We start from the raw sequence: 21,194 nt of genomic DNA, 5'->3' as shown, positions 1-21,194 counted from the left end.
GAATTCTGATGTTTGATGGCTACCCAGGGCACTGGAGACGAGGGGCTGGTCTGCTCTGGACCTGGCATGTCTTCAGCCTGGAACAGGAGGGGCCACAGGAGCCAGTTACATCACCGACCTGGGGGACTCCAGTTGACCATTGGCACACCTGAATGGACATTCCTTACATAGTTGGGGCACAGACAGCCCCTTTGCCTGCCCACGTGTCTATAGGAGTATAAAACCCCTCAACACGTATCTCAACTGCCCTTTCGCCTCCCTCTTCCTTCCCCTCTGTGCGAAGGGGGCCCAGGAGCGGATTTTCCAACTAAGCTTCCATTACAACTCTGAACAACTTGCCGATATTATCCCACCAGCAGGCGGGGGGTCGGTGGTCATCATCTAACATTGTTATATTATTTCACATCAGGCTCACAGCAATATCATGGAGCTGTTCTTAGTCCCATTTTATAAGCAGGGCATGATAGTGCAGTAGCAAAGAAGCTAGATCAAGCTGAGTCTCTCCGTCAAGCTCTTGGCTGCCCCAGTCCAGGACAGAGCAAAGTGAGGCCTCTGCAATAACCAGTCCCCTGGGGAGCCCTTTGCCTGCCCCAAAGGAAGCAGCTGGAAGCTCACAGCCCACAGGGTTACCAAAGTCCAGAGTCTGGCCCCTGCTGCTACTGTTGGGTTAGAGATTAAGGTTTGTATCAACTTCCCGGAGAGTAACAGGTTCAGGCAGTCTGATAGATGATGACTCATCCCGCGAGGGGCTGAGCCAAACCCAATGAATTGATTCACCTGTGAGAAACACAGACCAAAGAAAGGTCTGTGTGATGCAGCTGCCATCGCCACGGCAGCCATGGCTTTCAAATCCTGTGATGGTAGCTGTGTCACTCTGCTCACTTGGATTCCCAGATTCAGCTTCTGGAACTGGAGGAGGGGCTCACACCAGGTTTGTGTGCCGTGTGGTGACTTCAATATGATGCTCCAATATATCCAAGACAGCAGTGGGTGCTCAGCAGGTGCTCAGCTGCATAGGAGACCATGCTTACAACTACCATGAGCATTATTGCCTGGGATTTCAGCTTAGACTCCTGGTAAGATCGCCCCATCCCAGGGAGTACATCTATCCATCATAAACAAATTCCAGCTCAAGGGCTGTTGGGAGAATCTAGATTAACCCCCAGGATGTAGGAGCCCAATGAGCTGCTTACCACTCACCCTTCCCACTCCCAGGGTCTTCCTCTCTGAACACCCCAATGCTGGCTTGGACTCAGAGCCTTGACTTGGCTTGGTCAGAGCTGGTCATGGCCCCAAAATCTCCTCCCGCTCACCTGCCAGCAATGTCACTTCTGATCCTGTGAGTCAGTCCTGAGTCTCAGGCTCACAGTCTAGGGCAGGAAACACTTGTTGCCCCTGCCCCAGAGGCTCTGGTCCAGGGTGCCTTCATGTGTGAGGCCTTCCCAGCTTTCAGTAACCCATGGTGATCATCCAGTGAGCACCTTCCAAGTGTTGAGACCCAGTGGGCTGCAGTCTTTCTGGAGGCTCGAGAGGAGAATGAGCAAGCCAAGAACCAAATGGCAGCCTCCAGTAACTGTAGAGACTGCAGCATCCTGGGCTGAGGGTTGATCAGGAGAGGTCTCCTGGGTCGGCGGCCTTTACTCTGTGGCCTGAGGAATGAGCGAAAGACTACCTTGCCAGGGGCTGAGAACAGAGGGTCCTGGGGTGAGGACCAGCTGGGCGGGACCTTGGTGTGTTTCTCATGCTCAGAAGGCCAGTCTGGAGCAGGCAGCGGGGAGGAGGGGAAGAGGAAGAGGCACACAGCTGGAGGCAGGCAGAGACCTGACTCCTCCGTGCACTGGACAGGTGTGGAGGCGGGAGGATTAGGCTTATGGCCTTTTTCTCTCTTCTGACATGAGGCAACTTTGGAAAATAGAACTCTGGACTTATGATGTATGTTATTCTATTTGAGCTGTTGTTTAAAAATGCCCTAAGTAAGAGATTTTTTGTTCTCAGGGTTGTGGGTGCTGGGAAATCCAGAATCTAGGTGCTGGTAGGTTCAGTGTCTGTGAGGACCATTTCCTGGCTCATGGACGATGCCTTCCAGCTCTGATTCCGCGTGGAGGAAGCAGGAAGGCCCTCTCTGGGATCTCTTGTAATCTAACATTCCTTAAGACCCAATTGCTTCCCCCAAACCCTGTCCCCAAATGCCACCACATTGGAGATTGAGTTCCAATATAGGAATTTTGGGGAGACACATGCAGTTCCGATGACAGCACATCACCCTCGTGTTAATAGAGAGGAGGAAAGACAGGCACGGAATGGAGAAAAGGAGGGGTACATCTCAGGAAGACACTCATCAGACAGGGTTGGTTGTTATCTTGGAGAGATGCGTGGTCTCAGTCTGCAGGTCTGTTAGGATACCACAGCTCAACGTTCACAACGCAGCATCCCATGTCAGGCCAGGTTCACACCACGGGTGGAGTCTAACTCCAGCGGCTGGTTTATTTTTAGACGTGATCCCAAACAAGAGGAAAGAGGTCAGGAAGAACAAAATGGAAAAAGGAAAGCCTATGTGAGAGGATATTACTAAGCTAATCCGGCCTGTAGGAGAGAAGCTTTACAGCCCTGGGGTCGCAAACAACTGTCCAGGGGTTTCTCTCACAGGTCACGGGTCCACCCCATGGGTTGCTAACCCCTTCCTGTTTCCCTGCTGGTCCATAAGTGGCAGAATAGGCAAATGAGTTTGCTCCAATATGCTACAGGCTGGTGGCAGAGAAATCCTAGAACAAGAGAAAAAATAAGGAGTCAGAAGCAATTGCAGCTGGAGAGTAAGGCCTGGCTGGGGTGAAACAGTAGACCAAGAGGGTGAAGGCAAACCTCCAGAGGTGCCCGGCCCAGCAAGCTGGGGAGGGGGTGGTCAGCCCTCCTGGGCCAGCAAAGCTGGGGTCCCAGCTCAGAAGGGAGTGTCCATTCACTCAGGAGACAGTTTCCAGTCAACAGGAGAGAGTCCTGACGGGGTGGAGATGGATGGGAAACTCTACCAATGTAAGATGCTGGAAAAACAATTTTCTTAGGAAGGCAGAAGTGGCATAAAAAAAGTTGAATGAAAGGGAGAAAACAGAGAATAAGGGAGGAAAAAAGGAAAGAAAAGTGGCAAGAATTTCCAAAGCCCCTTCCAGTTTTTAAAACAAGAAACAAAGCAAACAGGGGGTATTCTTTTTATAATAATTGAAAAGCCAACTCGCGCCTGTATAAAATACTTAAATACTCAGTGCTTAGATTTCTGTTCTCTTCCAGGTCTCTTGATTGTTGCCCTCGAGGTGATTACTGTTGAGTTTTTGTGTATTCTCCCAGTACGTTATGCACATGAACATTTATGCATGTTTCCTCCGGAAATCACAAGACATTATGGACCTTGCTTTTCCATTTTTTTCCTACTTTGAGAAACACTTTGTATGAGCATGCGTAAACCTACCTCCTGGCATGACTTCTTCCAAATGCAAGCAACCAATTTGCTTTGGAAGGAAGGGCACGTTTGCCATGCCCTCCTCTCTTTTTGTTTTCTCATTGACTGCAATGCCTTGTTAAATATTCTTATAAGTGCACACATTTGTAGGGTGAGAGTTATGTATCTTTCTAGGAGTAAAGTCCAGAATTATTCAAACTTGCAGTATAACTTGTCATGTTGCTTTTCAGTGATTCTAATTTAAATTTTTATTTATTTAAAAGACAAAGTAACAGAGAAAAAGTGAAAGTGGAGAAAGAAGAGGAGGAGAGAGGGTGTTTTTCTCTTGGTCCACTCCCTAAAGGCCCTCAAAAACGAAGACCGGATCAAGTCAAAGCTAGAAGTCTGGAATTCCACCAAGGCAGGAGGGAGAATCCCAGCTGCTTTTCACGATGCACGTGGGACTTGAATTTCAGCAAATGGGGTCTTGCCTCTCTCAGCCAGGGACACTTTGCCAGCCCTGGATCAGAAGGGAAGTAGCTGGAGGTGGAGCCAGATGCTCTAAAAGGGATGTGGGCATTCAGAGCAACAGTGTAACGTGTGTGCTGCAGCGCTCACTGGCCCTCGATGGTTCCCACCCCAGTGAGGAGAGAACTTCCCCACCCCCTCAGGGCGTTATGTTCTTTTTGAACCCAACAGAGGAACAGCCAAGATCAATGCTATATAATTTAGTTTAATTATGCTAACATTTTCACGCATATTCATAACCTAGTTACTGCTTCCTTTCTAAGAGTGGTCACTGTTGCGGGGTGCAAGTGAGATCATGCCAGACATGCCTAAGGTTTATTAAAGAGTCTTTATTAACCAAGCTTGGTGATAGCAGAGCACACTAGAAACAGCAAATCACAAGTCCATATGGCAAGCCAACCAATCATAACCCCAAGAGGAACAAATGATCATTACCCTGAAGTCCATCCATTAAACTGAAGACCTATGTCCCAGCTTCCCCAACAACATAAGTTATCCTAAGAGACATACAGTGAACAACCTGGACACACTTACAAAACTGCACACATTTACCTTTCCCTGGCTTCTCTGCCCACATTCCATTACTGCTAGGCCTCACCTCTCCTGGAACTACATACATCAGAAATACAAAGCACCTTAGCATTGCTATATTCACTGTCCCACCCAAGCAGTGAACAGAGGGTGAGGAATACAGACACACAGGAGCCACACTCAGGGGATACCTGTCCTCAGAGTCTGTCTGTAGGAAGCCAGAAAACAAGCTGGCACTGGGGAGGCCAAGAGTTGGAGTGCTAGAGTGACAGAAGCACATGACCAAGTGAATGAGCTGCTCCTTATCGTGAGCCTTTGCAGGGGCTTGTGAGGGGAGTGGTTACACAACAACACAATACCACCTCCTCTGAGGTTCCAGGTGATGATAGGTGAGCATCAGAGGTGGGCAGGAGGGAACACCTAAATGGTGGTAGGGGAGAGGCTGCCAAGCCTGTGATCCAGAACTAGCTGCCTGCCTCACCAGCCACTAGAAAGCTAAAGTCTCACACACACACACTTTGTATGCAGACTGTACTGCTATAAACCTTTGATAATATCAAATAAAATAAATCTTTAAAAAAAAAAAACACCTCTCTATTAATCTCAGGATCATCACTGAAATCTGTAGCAATCATCGAGCCAGATGACAGACAACAGGTGACAACAAGGGACAGAAGGTTTAACCTCTGCCTTAGCACTTACAAGTCTCAGAGCCAGGCTCCCAATAACCCAGGGAGGGAAATAACACCTCCCAAGTACGGCCAGGAGCCCTGGAGAGAACCACCCATCAGGGGCTAGGAAGACCTCCTGGAGGAGGCCAAATGGATGGGGTAAATAGGCTCTCAGTGTGTGTTGGGGGTTGGGGGTGGTGCTGCAAGCACCAAGGACCTAAGGTGACAGACAGCGCTACATGAATAAGGGGGAAATGGTATGGGGTGGGGTGGAGCTGGAATGAACTAGTCCTGACCCTCTTGGCTGGAGGCCAAGTGAGAATCTAGGACATTTCCGCTAAAATTGGGAAAGCCCCTTGACAACTTGCACAATCGAAGCAGTATGGTAGGATCACTTTTAAACCTCTACTAAGGATTTTGGACTTCATGCTGAGGAGTTTTCAGCAGGCAAGTGGCCAGTTACAGTTGTCAAGACTCAGGGTTGTAGCATCTGCATGATTTGCAAAGGTGTGGGAGGGGGCTGGCTGGGGATGGAGACCCTAACTCACTGGCAGCTTGCTGTGGACAGGTAAGAAGGTGAGAGGTGGTACCTTGAGCAGTGACTCCCACAAAGGGCACCGAGACTGATTGGATTTGGCAGGAAAGGAATGAAAATGTATTGCTTGATATACAGGGAAAGCTTCCATCCACCAAGGCACTTCCCAAATGCGGCAGTGTTTGGGGTTGGCCCAGGGCCAGAGCCAGGATCCAATCCAGGCCTTCCACATGGAAGATTACCTGGGCTCTCACCAATTGCCTCCCAGGGTATATGGGAGGAAGAAAGCTGGAGTCAGAAGCTGGAGCTGGGAATCAAATTCAAGCACTGTGAGACTGCCACTACAACCAGCATCCCACACGGGCCCCGCAGACTAATGGGACGATTGTGGTGCTGCTCGTCTCCCAGGTGGGATGGGCAAGCCTGGTAGAAAAGGCAAGTCAGTGGGAGCCCAGAGGAGGGAGCTGATGCTTTCTGGAAGAAAGCACTCGGAGAGGGGCAGGGGCCCCGAGATACTCAAGTGATCACATGCAGGAGACAGTTTGATAGCTGGGTGTGCAGCGCAGGGGATGCTGGTGACGATAACATCTGGGGACATTGTGGCCCCGAAAAGGCAACTGAAGCCATTAGCATAGATAAGGATGACCAAGGGTGTGGAGGAAAGCCCGATCTGAGGCTGCAAAGTTAATGTCAGTAACTAAAACAAGAAAATAAAACAAAAATACATTTAAGAAAATCTAATTCTACTTAGGATAATAACGAGATTATCCAGTGAAGTGCATGTGATGCACTTGAGTTGGCACAGACACAGGTAGCTCCCCTGTGGAAAGGGTCTGGGCTAGCTCGAAGGGTCCTCTAATATTCCCCCCAGCCCTGGATACCACAGGTCACATACTGTGAGTTCATCCCTTTGCTAGCTCAAAGCCTGTGGAGTCAGGAGGGAACTTCTAAGAGCCAAAACCTCAGAAAACAGCAGGATCCTCTCCTAAACTGCCTGGAGCGGGGTGGTAGGGAGGGGGTCATCTGTCCAAGAAGTGTGGTCTGTGAGGTCCCCGAAGGACACTGCCGCTTTACAACAACAGTGAAGTGTCTGCTGGAACAGCTCCTACCTGTGCAACCGCAGGCACCCCTGAGCAAGCTGAGAACAGCTGAGAAGTCTGCACACCACAGGCTGCCATCTCTGCAGAGGCTCCCAGGCTCGCTTAGCCACCCATCTGGGCTGGCTTTGGGGCATTCACTGCATGTTCTTCCCATCTCACAGGGTGGCATGAGTGGATTGCAAGGGGGACAGCAGGAAGCAGGAGGCAGCCTTGCCCACCAGCGCCAGAGCCTTCTTACTCATTGGATCAGTAGGATCAGTGCCTTCAAATGTATCCAGCACTTGACATTTTCATAGAGGTTTCACATACTGCACCTGCTTTGCCCAAAGCTGCAGAGCAGCAGTGGTTAAAATGGGGGATTGGAACTCAGGTCTTTTATTAATGTCATGCATCATTCATTCAATGATTGCCATTACCTGGGCACCCACTAGGTGTCCACTCTGTTAGACTTAAGATACAGGGATGTGTGAAATTCACAGACACAGTCAAGGGCACCTAGACAGTCATACCAGGTAACCTTCCATAACTTCCTTCTCCTGCTTGGATAGCAGCATCCTATACAGATCCCCGCCTTAGGACAACATGTGTATCTCTTCCCCTTTCCACTATTTCACCTGTTCTGAGCCCCCTTCTATGTAAAGCCCTCCTCATTCCACATTGGTTCTGAGTCTTCTTACTAGAATGTGCACTCCGGCAAGGACTCCTTTCTCATAGTGCTTTTGTCTGATGCCCCCACTGGCCTGCCCTTCCTCACCCCAGCAGGGCCCTTGATCTCCCACACGGTCCCTTCCATGAGCTCCTCTTCCCTTGACTGACCCTACCCTCCTACTCTAGGCCACTTCCAGCCTTCCCCTCTGAGATACAGGGGTGTAACCCCAGCTTTCCTGATGCCTTTAGAATGGAATTTTCTGGAAGATCTGGGGAGAAGAAGAGAACATATTCCCTTGACCCCTTCCATACACCAGTCTTTTCCTTTGTGCACATTTCCTTTGTCTCCAGGAGAACAAATATTCTCTGGCCAGATGAAATTCTCCAGGCTAGTGAGGGTCTCACCACCTTCCACCAGGGCCTCCAGCGCTCCTACATATGTATGCTGCTGCTGTTTTGAAAGAACTGGAGCTTTCAAGTGCCAGAGTTGTGTGGCGTCTGATGTGACATTGAAAGGACTTTGCTTCTCGCAGTCTCATTTTGTCCCTCTTAACCACAGGGCTCCCCAGCAGTGAGTGACTTGGGCTCAATGTTTCACATGGTTTGGAAGGAAACATGGTCTCCAGGCTGCTTAGAACAGCTCTGCTCTTGTCTTCTCCCCTTCACTGTCTGGATGAAGAGACAAACCTGGATGACAAATCCCACACTTAGATACGTGGGATTCCCTCTCTTCCTCCAACTTAGGCTTGTACTGAGCAATTCAGGCTTGCAATGCCTTCCTTCAGTTATCTGAAAGTAAGTCATCTCCCAGGAGGCTGCCCAGAACCTGGTACAAGCACATCTCAACCTCTGTAAAGGCCCCCTATGGGCACAGCGTGGGCTCAGCCTGGACCCCCTTCAATGATCTGGATGAACACTCTGTTCTTAGATTGTTCCCTCTCCCTTCCCACATGCCCAATATCTCAAAATAGAGTCTCTGCTTTGTTATTCACCTATTAACCAAGCCCTTAGGTGAGCCTAAGGACTGAGGGCTGGCTCAGCACGCTTGGCAGAGAGAGGCAAGGGCCCATCTGCTGAATTCCAAGTCCCCTGTGCATCCTGAAAAGTAGCTGGGATTCTCCTTCCTGCCACCTGTCTTGGCCTTTAGCCAGCCTGGAGGAAAGAGAAGCTTATTTTATGGTGAGTGAAGAGCTAGTTAAAAGGACATTTCAGCTACCTCCCAGCAGAAGACTTGCCTGTGGAGAGAGACTTATCAGACCAGGGAAATGTCTTCCCAGGAGCCTGGGAAACACATCTGAAATAGACACACCAGGGACCAGAGTGACCATTGGCCTTAGATAACCCAGCCCTATAACATTTCAGCATGCTAACTCCAGTGGGTGGGCTGGTTTCAAAGAAGAGTGATGATAAGAGCAAGAGCTCACCCTGTTGAGGAAGGAAGGGTAAGCTTCTGCTGCAGAAGGGGCTGAGTGAGCCACCAGCACCACTGATAGGCATGCGAAGAGTGTGACCCAGCTCAGCCGGAGCAGTGCTGGCAGGTGCTGGCCACGTGGGAATGACCCTGAGGGTGACTCAGCCCTCCCTGCTTGGGGCTAATCCTACTTTGAGTTCCACCAGTGTCTTCTGTGCCAGGGTACCCCCCTCCACCATCAGCAGCAGCATTAAAGTCCAGGAATCGAATAAGAAAGAAACAAAAAACAGAGGGGAGCCTGTGTTCTCAGACTGAGTTCTGGGAGGTGTAACAAAGGCTCAGCACAGTCTTGGGCAACAGCAGCACAAAGAAGAGCGTAAGCACCTCACCTCTCTCTGTCCCGGAGCCACCTCCCTCTCAGTTCTGTGCTAGCTTTAGTACAGGGCACCCTGCAGTGTTGGACACATGTTGTCTCTGAGCTGTCCTAAAGGGTGGGCATTAGCCATGTGTGACTATTGGGCTTCTGATTTTGTAACTAGCTGCACACTGCTGCATTTTAATTTTCCTTCATTCTAATTCCTTTACATTTCTAGAGCCATGGGTGACTATGCTAGCTGGTAATGCAGCCCTGAGCGATGCCCAACTCCATTGGGGATCATTATCATCTTGCTTAGCATTACCCATGATGCTCTGAACCTCTGAGTGCCAGAAGTTGCTTTGTAGGGGCAGGGATGGAAAAAACACTCTGGTGCCTTTCTCTGTGCCATGCTCTATAATCAGATCTCTTCTTTTTTCTTTTTCAAAACCAACTCATGGTCTTTAATTCCACTTTCCTGATTTCCAAGGGGCCTGGGAGTCTGACAGGGTCTGAGGTGGGGTGCAGTTGTCAGAGGGCTAGCATGAAGCAGCTAACCAGGCCTGGATTGGGCCCCATGGCTCCCTGCCATTGCCCTTTCCAAGGGCTGGAGCTGGTCCATGCCTTCAAGAAACTCATAGACCCTCAGCAAGTTAGAGAAATCCCTTAATCCACCTCGAAACCAAACACCTGGCCAGGCCCGGGCAGCAATTTTCTCTGACAAAGTGTTCCCCAACGTGAAATAGCAGAAAGAGCAGCAGCATGGTCAGCAGCTGGGAGCCTGTCAGTTCCACAAATCCTGGGCCCCCACCCAGGCTGCTGAATCAGAAATTCCCAGGGTGGAGCCGGCAACCCATGTTTTAATAAACCCACTCCGCTCTGATGTCCTCTGCAGTGTGAGAACCACAGCTGCAGAAGATTGCACACCAGTGACAGATGGGAGCAGAGAACAAGGGCGGACTTCTCAGAAGAGTTCAAAAGAACCTGCCCGTGTATATGCAGAGGAGTTCACTAGGCAAAGGAAGGAAGGGAGGAAGGAAGGAAAGGAGGAAGTGAGAAAGAAAGGCAGGAAGGAAGGAAGGGAGGGCAAGGGTGCCAGTCAAAGTCACACCTTGAACGGTCAGAGCTGTGGTCTGTGACCCTGCTCATTTCTGGTGCATACTGAATGTTCTTGGAATAACCATTTTTTGTTATTTTATTTATTATATTTTGTTAAAACACTATTGACATTCTGTGTTGTGGAGTCAATGGCCCTGCATTTTTTTTTTTTTTGCAGTGCATTCTTTAATGCATCAAACTAAATGGCTTTCTGGTTCAGAAACATGATTTTGGCTGCACTAAATTTGTCATTCAAAAGTGAATGAAAGATTATCTTTTGACAACTTTATGAAGTTTGATCAAGTTGACCTGATGAATTCACCCAGCTTCTTTGCTTTGAGTTCTTTAAAGAAGTGTGTAATTTCTAATGCAGACTTCTGTTCAGGGGAATCAACAGAGAGGGGCTGACACCCTGCTTTCATGTTCACCCTCCTCCCTGGACATTTCTCTTTTCCCAACAATGATATGTTTTTTCCTATCAGCTGTATGTCACCTGTAATCCATCCATCCACCCTCTTCCCTGAGCTCTCCCCACACCCTTCTTGATTTTGCAGTAGAACACCAGACAACCAACTTTGATCAAACTGTACCAAGTCAAGGGTGGAGCTATCAGCAACGAGAGCTTCCCTCCCTCCCTGCACTTCCTGTGCATGCATAACAGCCTGAAATCTTGTGCATTCCTGGAAAAGGCACAGGTCAGACAAAATAAAGCACAAGGGCCAGCTTGGCCCGTTGTATCAAACTCTGTGTGTGCTGCTTCTCATTTTCTTGGCTATCTTGTGGGAGTAAAGGTGCACAGTTGAAGTTCAACAAAACAATAACCTGCAGAGTAGAGACAAATCTTTATATTAAAAAAAAAACAACAAAAAATAAGCATCATTTATCTCAAGTTTATCTCAAGTCTCCTTTCTGATCTCTTAGCTTTCCAATCCCTTGTTACCAAGTTCCTGTATTAAAGCTCCTCTGTTTGAAATATCTAGAATGGTTTTTGTTTTCCTGGTTGAAAAACAATTAATAAAGTAATCCCTTATATCTTGCTGCAGTATGAAAACCTATTCTGATGTGTTTGGAGATACACACACACACACACACACACACACACACACACATATCTCCAAGGTACCCTTGTGAAAAAAAAATTATTTTCTGTTGGGTTCTTAAACTACATATAAGCTATCATGCTACTTGTTTCCTTATATTTCTTTTTTTATGCCAGAATTCGTTATACTAATATCTATTCTATTCATGTTATTAGTTTTTTCCTAATTCACTCACTCTGACTGTGGCTGCTAGTGTATGGTATGGTATGGCACCCATTTTCCCAGAGACGAACTTTGAGATGTCGCCACCTCTCTGCTATTCATAAACCACATGAAACTGGCTTAGATGAGAGCTTTCCCAGCCCCAGGCCTTCCCTCAGGGAAATGCATCAACAGCGACAAGGGTGCTCTTATGAATGGTTGTACCTGCTGTGTGTGTTCCAATTTCCTCACTACCTTTTCAGTATTTATTGTCTGATACTCTGGCTTTTACAAACACAGTGACAACCAATGAATGCCGTCTTAGCCTTTGTATCTCTATGATGATTAGTGAGATCAATGGTCTTTGTGTATTTGTTAGTTTTGACTTTCCTGAGTGACTCAGTTGCTCATCACAGCTTTTGACCAGTTTTCTTTTGGACTTCCTCTTTGTTCTTCTATCTTGGTGCATGAGTTTCAGGTTCTGTAGACATCTCTTCATTTGTGGCCCTGATTTAGCCTTTATCTAACATATTCATTGTGGAACACAAAAATGTGATATCAAGGTAAGAAAGTCCATCAGTATTTTGCCCCTAAAGTTTGTGCTTTGGGGGGTCTTTGAGACTCTTTATCTTAAGGGCTTCTCTCCTCTGGCTTAGTTTTACAGTTTTATAAATTTGCATTTCCCCATATTGCTCTTCAACCCATCTTTAGTTCACTTTACTGTCCGGTGTTGAGTGGTCTCTATTGCCAATGCCCTCTGATAGCTCCTTTTTCTCTGTAGAAAATTGAGGCCCTCCTCTTGGTAATAGAATTAAACTCCTCCGATAAACAAACTTAACCCATAATCTAGATGTTTTATGAGAGGTTACATTAAACCAACCCCAGATAAAGCAAGACAGGGGAGCAGGCATTTGGCCCAGTTGTTAAGATGCCCCTTGAGATGTCTACATTCTTTATCAGACTACCTGAGTTCACAGTCCCAATTCCAGCTTAGTGCCAGTCGGGAGAAAGTAGCAGTTAGGTGGGTCCCTGCCTCTGATATAGAAGATCTAGATTGAGTTCCCAGCTCCTAGTTCAGCCCTGGCAATGTGGGACATGAGCCAGATGAGCCAGCAAATGGGGTAAGAACTCTCTTTTAAATAAAGAAGTTATTTAAAAGAGGACTAGAGAGTCGATCCTGTGTTTCACAATGTCGTTTGCTTCACCCACACAGCTCCCCTGATCTCTGATTACTCTGCACTGAGGCTCTCTGGCTTTTCCCTTCTGGGAGTGCCCTGTCCCCAAGCCCAGAGTCTTGCTTTCATACGTGGTCCCTGTGCAATGTCCTGCAGGCTTGCTTAGGCCTGCCCCCGACCTGGCTGTTGTGATCAACTAGAACTCCTTCCCTGGGCCATGTTCATCCCAACCTTTTCAATGCTTCATTAGCCCTGAAGCTGCTCAGGACACGAATCAGCCTGTGCTCATTAAGCTCAGTGAGTGAGTGCGTGTGTGTGTGTGTGTGTGTGTGTGTGTGTGTGTGTGTGTGTGATCATAAACACCACCTGCCTTTCACCAGTCCCAATCTCATTTGTGAGTTCTCTAAGGCAACCAGAGCTGGGAAGATTTCTTCCATTAGCAAAGGGAGAAACAGAGTTTTCATCTCAAAATGCAAGCAGTTGCCCAAACTCATTCTTGGAATAAGAAATGGTTGGGGCCAGATGCCAGTCTTTTGGGTTCTAAGTTCAGTGCTCATCAACATGCCACATTCTCTCAGTCTGGGCACTGGGTCTGTTGCTACAATTGCAGGGATTGTTGCTCAAGGGCAAGGCAGGGCTTGAACTTGCAGATAGCACTGGCCTCACCCTTACCCAAATGAACTGCAGGCACAGAGGCCATTTCACTTAGAGCTTGGTCTTGAACTCCTGCCCCTTGGCCCCTGCCTGGAGCACTTGACATACCGCCTGGCCACAGGTCAGGGTCCTCTGGTAACACTGGGCACATTCTCTTTCACAGTATTAATCATTAGTGTGATTAGAATGCCCCCTTTCCCATTGGTCTTAAAGCCACTTCCCTCACAACCAGGGCAACACCCTAGCTGTCTTGTTTCTGACTTCTCTTAATGCCAACTTCTGTACTCAGTATCTGTGCAATGCGTGAATGAAGAACTGTTTGAATGAATGAGTGAGTGCTTGCCCCCCATATCTTTTCAATCACTGCCCGGGAGCCTGTGCTAAGTGAATGCAGCTCCCCATGTTTGCAACGTTGCTGTACTCCATACCTCTAACTTCCCAACATTCTTGCCACAGTACCCCTATCCCAGGTGCCTTTACATGTGGCACACAGCTTTGGGCTCAGCATGGAAGATGGTTTGCCAACCAGCTGGGGACCAGTATTAACACAAAAGCATTGTCTCCTGCTTAGCTTTTGCCTGTTCCTTCCCTCCCCTCCCTCACCAACCCCATCTTTCCTAACTCTATCCCGGAACACCCCTGTGTCCAAGAATTCCCACATCAAGGCCTTCCTCTGTGGCTCCTCCAGGACCCAGCCTCATGGTCTGCATAAAACAGACTCTCAATAGATGATGGTGAATAATGAACTCTTTATTCCCCCTTGGGAAGCCAATTTTTATTCCATCTCATAGATATGAGTGGAAAACACAGCAAATTGGTAAGTACTTAAAAAAAAATGTTTTCCACTTCCAGTAATGTGCCCAACCCTGCACATGGAGAGAAATGTCAGCTATTAGACAACAACACATCAGGGGTAAGCAATATTTCCAGAATATTCTTCTAGAGAATCCAGATCCCAGCTAGGAAAGCTTTCCAAGACGGGGAGATTAAATGCTCAAGCAAGCAGAGGAGCACTCATATGCACACATACTCACTGCCATGGGCACAAATATCAAGTCAATTTAGTATGGCAGAGGGGTTTGAGAGATTTTTGGAATCAAGTGGAACAGCATTCAAATCCTGCCTTTATTTTTCTCCAAGTAAGCTTTTGGGGGTAAGCTACTGCTCTAAATTTGTGTCCTCATCCATAAACATGAGTAATTGTACTTACTTCCCAAGGTTGTGCCAAGGGGTCAATGGAACAGCTGAGCAGACCTCCAGCATGGCAGGGAGGGGCAGGGACATCAGGGCTGTTACTGGTGTGAGGACAGTGGAGTGAGCGCATCCGAAGTTGTGCATGTAACCAATGATGATGAAGGAAAAGAAAGATTTTGGAAGACATAAGCTGAGAGTTGAGTTCTGAAAAAGAGGTGAAAATGTATTTGTTTCTTCTGAGTAAAAGAGAGAGATGCAGTTGGTAGGAGTTACCATCTCCTGGTCTGCTCCTCAAATGCCTGCAGCAGCTGGAGCTGAGCCCTACTGCAGCGGGAAGCTGAGAGCCAGAAAGGCAATCCAGGTCTCCCACGTGAACACCAGGGACCAAGCAACCAGAGCCCCAGCCTGCTGCCTCCCAGGGATTGCCAAGCAGGAAGCTGGGAAGCCAAGTGGCATCAGGACAGTAACTCTAAGACACGGGCTGAAGGCATCACAGCCAGCAGCTTCACCTCTAGGCCAAAGGCCAACCCAGACAAATATTTTGACAGAAGGCAGTGTTAGAGGAAGGTATGAGGGCCATTGTGGACCATGAAGGAGCCAGACCTCCAGTGCCCCCAGTGCCAGCTCTAGCTGAGGGCATGCTGAGAATTCCAAATGATGGGGAACAGTCTTACACTTATTGGGATCCTATGCAGTCACTTGCTTATGTTATTTTTATTTTATCTGATTTTACTGGCTTTCAATTGAAGTGGCCTTAACCATTCTGCCCAGCAGCTTGAGGAATCCTGCTGCCAGGAGGAATGCCAGGCTAACTACAGCAGTGATCCCTGCCCTAGGGCATAGCCTCCCATCTGGCTATTTTCTCACCTTGGGTCAGGGTCTCACCTGTCCCTGAGGTTCAACTTTTTCCTCTTGTCTGCTGCCTTTTCAACTTATTTTTTGTTACTGTTTTAAAGATTTATTTATTCTCATTAGAAAGGCAGATCGACAGAGAGAAGCAGAGACAGAGAAAATGATCTTCCATCTGCTGGTTCACTCCCCAAGTGGCCACAACAGCCAGAGCTGAGCGGATTCAAAGCCAAGACCAGAGCTTCTTTCAGGTCTCCTACACGGGTGCAGGGTCCCAAGGCTTATGCTTTCCCAGGTCATAGGCAGAGAGCTGGATGGGAAGTAGAGCAGCCAGGATATGAACCAGAGCCCATATGGGATGTTGGTGCTTGGAGGAGGAAGATTAGCCAGCTGAGCCACTGTGCAGCCCCTGCCTTTGCATTTTAATAAAGTTCAGAGGCAATCTGTTGAAGTCTCTCACAGCTGGGGGAAAGTAGTTGTTTAAAGTTCTTATCCCAAATTTGGGGATTTATTGGAACCTTATTGGAAATTCTGGCTCCAGGGCCTGTCTCCAGATCTACTGCCACAAAGATTCTCGGTGAGCTAGGAGAAATCAAGCTTTCCACCTGCTCCTGGAGTGGTTCTGGACCCACTAAAGTTTGAGGAGCAAACTTTTGAGCAAGAGCTCAAGAGTTGTCTTGGGTGTGGAGTCCCGAGAGGGTCTGATTGGCGCAGGAGTAGTCACTTGCCAAGCCCTGGCCCGCGGGAAGCAGGGTACCTAGGATGATGCTGCTGAGGTCCCTTCCTGATAGCACACAGTGGGTGACACGTGGTTTCTGGGAGCAGAATCAGATTGTCAGGTACAAGAGGACAGAATCCAATGTAGGCTGGCTTACCATAGCCAGCCAGTTCTCACTGAATATGGGTAGGAAAAATGCAGATGAAAGCCGTCAGAGAGACGAAAGGCAAAGGCCAACTCCTCTCCAAGTGGCTGGAGGAGTTCAAAAACAAGGGAGAGTGGTGAAGACGATGGGATGATTGGGTGTCATAGCCAAGGCCAAAACGAATAACCTTAGGTAATAATTTTAAGAAGCCTAGCTCCTGGACACCAACAGGAGCAGGGCACTGCATGCATCTGAAAGAAATACATAGGTTCAAAGAGGTGTCTGTGAGAGCAGAAACGGAAGTCCTGAAGGCACTCCGGTCTGGGGAGCACCCGGCTGATCCCGTATACCTGGCACAGCAGGACGCTTCTTTGTCCAGAGGATGGTGTGGGGGTGCTGTGCTGCAGCACGGAGCCCTGGAGCTGCACACAGGACATGAGTGTATGCAGTGGAACAGCGAGGATCCAAAGGGCAATGCCAGCTACATAGCCAAAGCTGGGCCAAACCTGAGCCAGGAGCTTCTTCAGGATCTCCCGTGTGGGTGCAGAGGCCAAGGCACTTGGGCCAGCCTCCGTTGCCTTCTCAGGGGCATCAACAGGCAGCTGTATGGGAAGTAGAGCAGCTGGGACTCAAACGAATGCCCAGAGGAATGCCAGTGCTGCAAGTGGTGGCTTTATCTGTTCTGCCACAGTGCTGACCTCATGCTGATATTTTAAGAGAAATGTTGGCAAAATCAACTTTCAAGATAAAGCAAAATGCTTACGGCCTCTGAGTCCCAAGTAGAGACATTGGAAAAATCTGAAGCCTTGGAAAAATTGTTAGCATTTAGTAAGAACCTGTTAGGGGACAGGCGTAATGTCCAACAACAGTTCTCTTAATGTCATCTCACCTAATACATGAGGCAACCTGGGATTTCGGCCTTACAAATAAGAGTTAGGTGACTTGCTAATGACCACACAGACATTACATATTCAGATGCAAAGCTTAGACTCGATGTTGTGTTCACAGAGTAGTATTATTTGAGTGGCTAAGATTGAATTATAAGCGTTGCTGCTAGATGCTATTAGAAATAAAAGTTTGGGGCTCTGTTCAATGGATCAATGGCTAAATCCTCACCTTACAAGCACTGGGGTCCCATAGGGGCACTGGTTTGTGACCCAGCTGTTCCATTTCCTATCCAGCTTCCTGCCTGTGGTCTGGGAAAGCATAAGCCTGGCAACTGCACCTGTGTGGGAGACACGGAAGATGTTCCTCGCTCCTGGCTTTGGATCAGCTCAGCTCTGGCCATTGTGGTCACTTGGGGAGTGAACCAGCAGATGGAAGATCTTTGTTTCTCTCTGTGGATCTGCCTTTCCAATAAAAATAAATAAATCTTTAAAAAAAAAGAAATAAAAGTTTTGTAGTACTACATGTACCTACATTGTTGAACAAGTAAATACAGGAAAACAACCTTGCATTTCTCTGTGGTGTCTTTTTTTTTTTTTCATAGTAGAGACTTACTGTATACAGCAGGCATTTTGTATTGCTTAATGAGTGAGCTTGCCTACAGACACACATGGTTATGATACACAGTATGCAGCAGGGCAGGCGTAGGGCCTGAGACTGAAGATGCCCATGCCCCAAAAGAGACTGCCTGGGTTGGAGTCCCAGCCACATTCCTGCCTGCAGCTTCCTGCCGATACGGATCCTGGCAAGGAGCAATGATGGCCAAGTGACTCGGTGAAAAGACCTGGATGGGGTTCCGGGATCCTGGCTTTGGCATCAGCTGGGGAATCGTTTCACACATTTGGGAAGTGAATCAGAAAATAGGAACTCTCGCCGTCTCTCTGCATCTCAAAAATAAGTAAAGGCATGCATATATATAAACAAAAAGCAGAGATCTTTAATAGTCTAATTCATTTTCAGCTGGCCAAGTCTACTTGACCAACAGTGGCATAAAGCACTCTTGAGGAACAGGGGAACAAGCTGTACAAACCATCTCATGACAGGACAAGGTTGGGACCTTGGGACGTGGTATACTCTGACAACAACAAGGTCAAATGAGGATGGGGTGTGTGAGGGGGAACTAGGGGGAACTAGGCTGAGGGAGCAGATACTTATCTGCTGAAGTTGAGACACACAGTTACCAAGGCTGCAAAGCCACAGCAGGAGATGCTAGTGAAGGGCAGCCGACACGCTGGGGAAGGTGGGAGCCTTCAGCAATGTTTTCTTAGAGAGCATGATTCCCTGACAGAGTGTTCACTTGGCATGGATTGAGGTGGCATCTCCTGAGAAGTGCTCCAGAACCCAAAGCTGCCAGTTGAAGTCTTTCACAGCTGATTAGTGCTCCTAGCTGCAGGGCCGGCAGGAGTCCCTCCTGTCCTTCACACTCCGTGCCCAGCATCTCTTAAGCATTCATTGATGTCCTTGCTCATGTACTTGGAAGGCAGAGAAACGGAGATGGACAGCTTAGACACCAGAGAGCTTGTCCCACCTCCCAGGTGATGCCCCCACATGTCCACAATGGCTGGGGCTGAGCCAGACCAGACTCACAGATTCAATTCAAGCCAAGGTGGCAGAGGCCTGAATACTTGAGGCATCTGGACCCCAATACGGATGTGGGCACCCCAGTAGCGACAACCACTGAGCTAAACCCCAACTCTTGGGCAGCATTTTATTTACTTAGTTTTAAAAATCTCCTTTAAAAAAAATTGATTTTATATGAAAGTCAGGATTGCAAAGGAAGAGGAGGGAATTGAAGTTTTCTGTCAGCTGGCTCTCTCCCAAATGAATGCTACAGCCAGAGCTGGGCTGATCTAAAGCCAGGAGCTTCTTCCAGGTCTCCTACATGAGTGCAGGGGTCCAAGAACTTGACTATTCTCTGCATCTTTCCCAGGCCATTAGCAGAGAGCTGAATCAGAAACGAAGCAGCCACGACACACAGTGGCACCCACACGGGATGCCAGTGCCACAGCCTGAGGATCAGCATGCTATACCACAGCATCAATCCCTGGACAGCATTTTAAAGCAGGCATCTTCAGTGGCAAAAAAAAAAAAAAAAAAAGTTATTATTCCAACCTGCTGCTGGACCCTGGGCAGCTTCTTGCCATGTCCAAAGAACTCCCTTTCTGTGTAGCGCCTGTGAGCTGCATCCACTGCCACACGTTCACCACCTAGCAGTCTGCACATCTCTTGACCATTTGGAAAGCGATGAGGACAGGCCTTATCTCCCTGCTCATGTGAGCACTTCCCATTGTGCTTACCAGTCAGCTGCTGCCAAATTAGTGCTTCCTACTGTCCCAGGAAGTGCTGAATCATACAAATTCTGAAAACAACCGTAGCCTGTAGAGCCAGTTGTCCCTTCTTTGGCTTCTGACTGGCATTGCAGACACATGCCCTCCACTGACTGCAGGCATCCACAGAGTGTCTGGTACATGCTGTTTCATAAGTAAACAGCGGTGGATTGATTGGATCGCGTCTCTGAAGGACGCACACACGGAGCAGAAAGCAGTCCTCAGATAAGAAGTCTACAGTAAGGTTGGAATGGGCAGTGCACTGACCTTCCCGGAAAACCCACCATGCCCCTGGGTCCCACAAACAACCGGCAGTCTTCCATCACCCCAGAGACCGGCATTCACTCCTCAGGAGATCAGAGGGAGGTGCCTTTTAAAAACTTCAAGTGGACTTTTACAATTCTCTAGCTTTTTTTTTTTTTTTTTTTTTTTAAGGAGAAGCTTTGTTTAGGGCAACTTTGAAATGGAATTTGGCTGTAAATAAGGGCACTCTGCTTTGTCCCTCCAGCCATACGGAGGTCAGAAGACTGCCGGTCCCGGGCTTCCTTTAGTAAGGAAGATGTGCAAATGAGGAATTAAATAGCAAAGTCAGACCTCTCGCCTGGACGCTGTGGCCTCCCGGCTTTTTAATGGGCTGCTTTTCCATTTGGGTTGAGATAAAGTGGCTCCAATTATTTTGCAATCCTTTAAAGGAAAAGCTATCCATAAATTAAGCGACAGTCGCCTCGCTATTACCCAGAGAACGCGAGCTATCACCTTCAACGACTTAAATCTCATGGCACCGAGTGGGACCAGACTCCCTTCTGTCGTGTTACAAAGGGCAGGCTGGGCAGCACAGAATCTTGGAGCTAAAAAGAGAAGTAGGCGTAGATATAAACACACACCCCACTAGCAAAACTCAATAGTGAGATCAAAGCTGAACTGGCCCCTTCACAGAGTTCCTGTTCGCGGCTTTTTTTTTCTCCCCCCTCCCCTTCTGCATCAGAATCAACGTCAGAAACTGGGGTCCCTATTCAACCTCAAGATCAAACAACTCCAGCACATCTGCTGGGGTAGGGTGTGTGTGTGTGTGTGTGTGTGTGTGTGTGTGTGTGTGAAGGCATTTGGTAATTGGTGGGGTGAGTGGAGAACAAGAGTTTGAAGAGCAACGTAAAGGCAACACACCTCGCAAACGCACTCCTTCTGTTTATGGAAATGAGGGGCCCGTGGGCGGGGCCTGTGCAGCAGGTTGTGGGAGGTGAGACCAACACCCCCTTCCCTCCCTGTCACCGACTTTCTCACAGTGCTTCCCCAACATGGCGAACGATCCTGGAAAGTTACTATTTCCTCTTTTTTTTTTTTTTTTTTTCAAATGAAATCCTGCCCCTGCCTTATTCTGAGAGCAGGAAGGACTGAAGCCTACCCCGCAGTCTCATGCATACTTATTTAGGTATGTACATCTGTAAGGGGAGCAGTGGGCAGAAAAGGGACCCACTGGTGAACAGGGATCTTCTGTGAAAAACTAGGTTCTGACAAGGCATCAGAGCAGGCTTCCTGGCGGTGGTGACCTCAAACACGGCATTGAAGGGTACAGAAGGTTTTGCTACAGAAGTAGATGGAGCACATGCCAGACAGGGTGGCGGGAAGGAGCCCAGTGGAGCTG

General features: G+C 48.3%; 1 long non-coding RNA gene across 3 annotated transcripts; it reads right to left on the bottom strand.

Moving 5' to 3' along the window:
• Positions 1-2,459: 2,459 nt before the first annotated feature.
• Positions 2,460-19,666, bottom strand: LOC121171226. Of its 3 annotated transcripts, none has more exons than XR_005886104.1 (4): positions 19,523-19,666; positions 16,175-16,311; positions 14,585-14,772; positions 2,460-2,762 (listed from the first exon to the last, which is right to left on the bottom strand). It is a non-coding gene; the product is annotated as an uncharacterized LOC121171226 (long non-coding RNA). The 3 variants fall into 3 exon arrangements; XR_005886102.1 differs by lacking the exon at positions 19,523-19,666 and adding an exon at positions 19,338-19,417; XR_005886103.1 differs by lacking the exons at positions 2,460-2,762; positions 19,523-19,666 and adding an exon at positions 19,338-19,417 and having other exon boundaries at positions 14,479-14,772.
• Between the last annotated feature and the right edge of the window lie 1,528 nt (positions 19,667-21,194).

The sequence above is a fragment of the Ochotona curzoniae genome, unplaced genomic scaffold, assembly GCF_017591425.1.
Source record: "Ochotona curzoniae isolate NIBS_2020 unplaced genomic scaffold, NIBS_Ocur_1.0 scaffold_2587, whole genome shotgun sequence".
In the NCBI taxonomy this organism is placed as follows: domain Eukaryota; kingdom Metazoa; phylum Chordata; class Mammalia; order Lagomorpha; family Ochotonidae; genus Ochotona; species Ochotona curzoniae.
The sequence above is the reverse complement of the archived record's forward strand: the minus strand, read 5'-3'. Positions and strand labels throughout refer to the sequence as shown.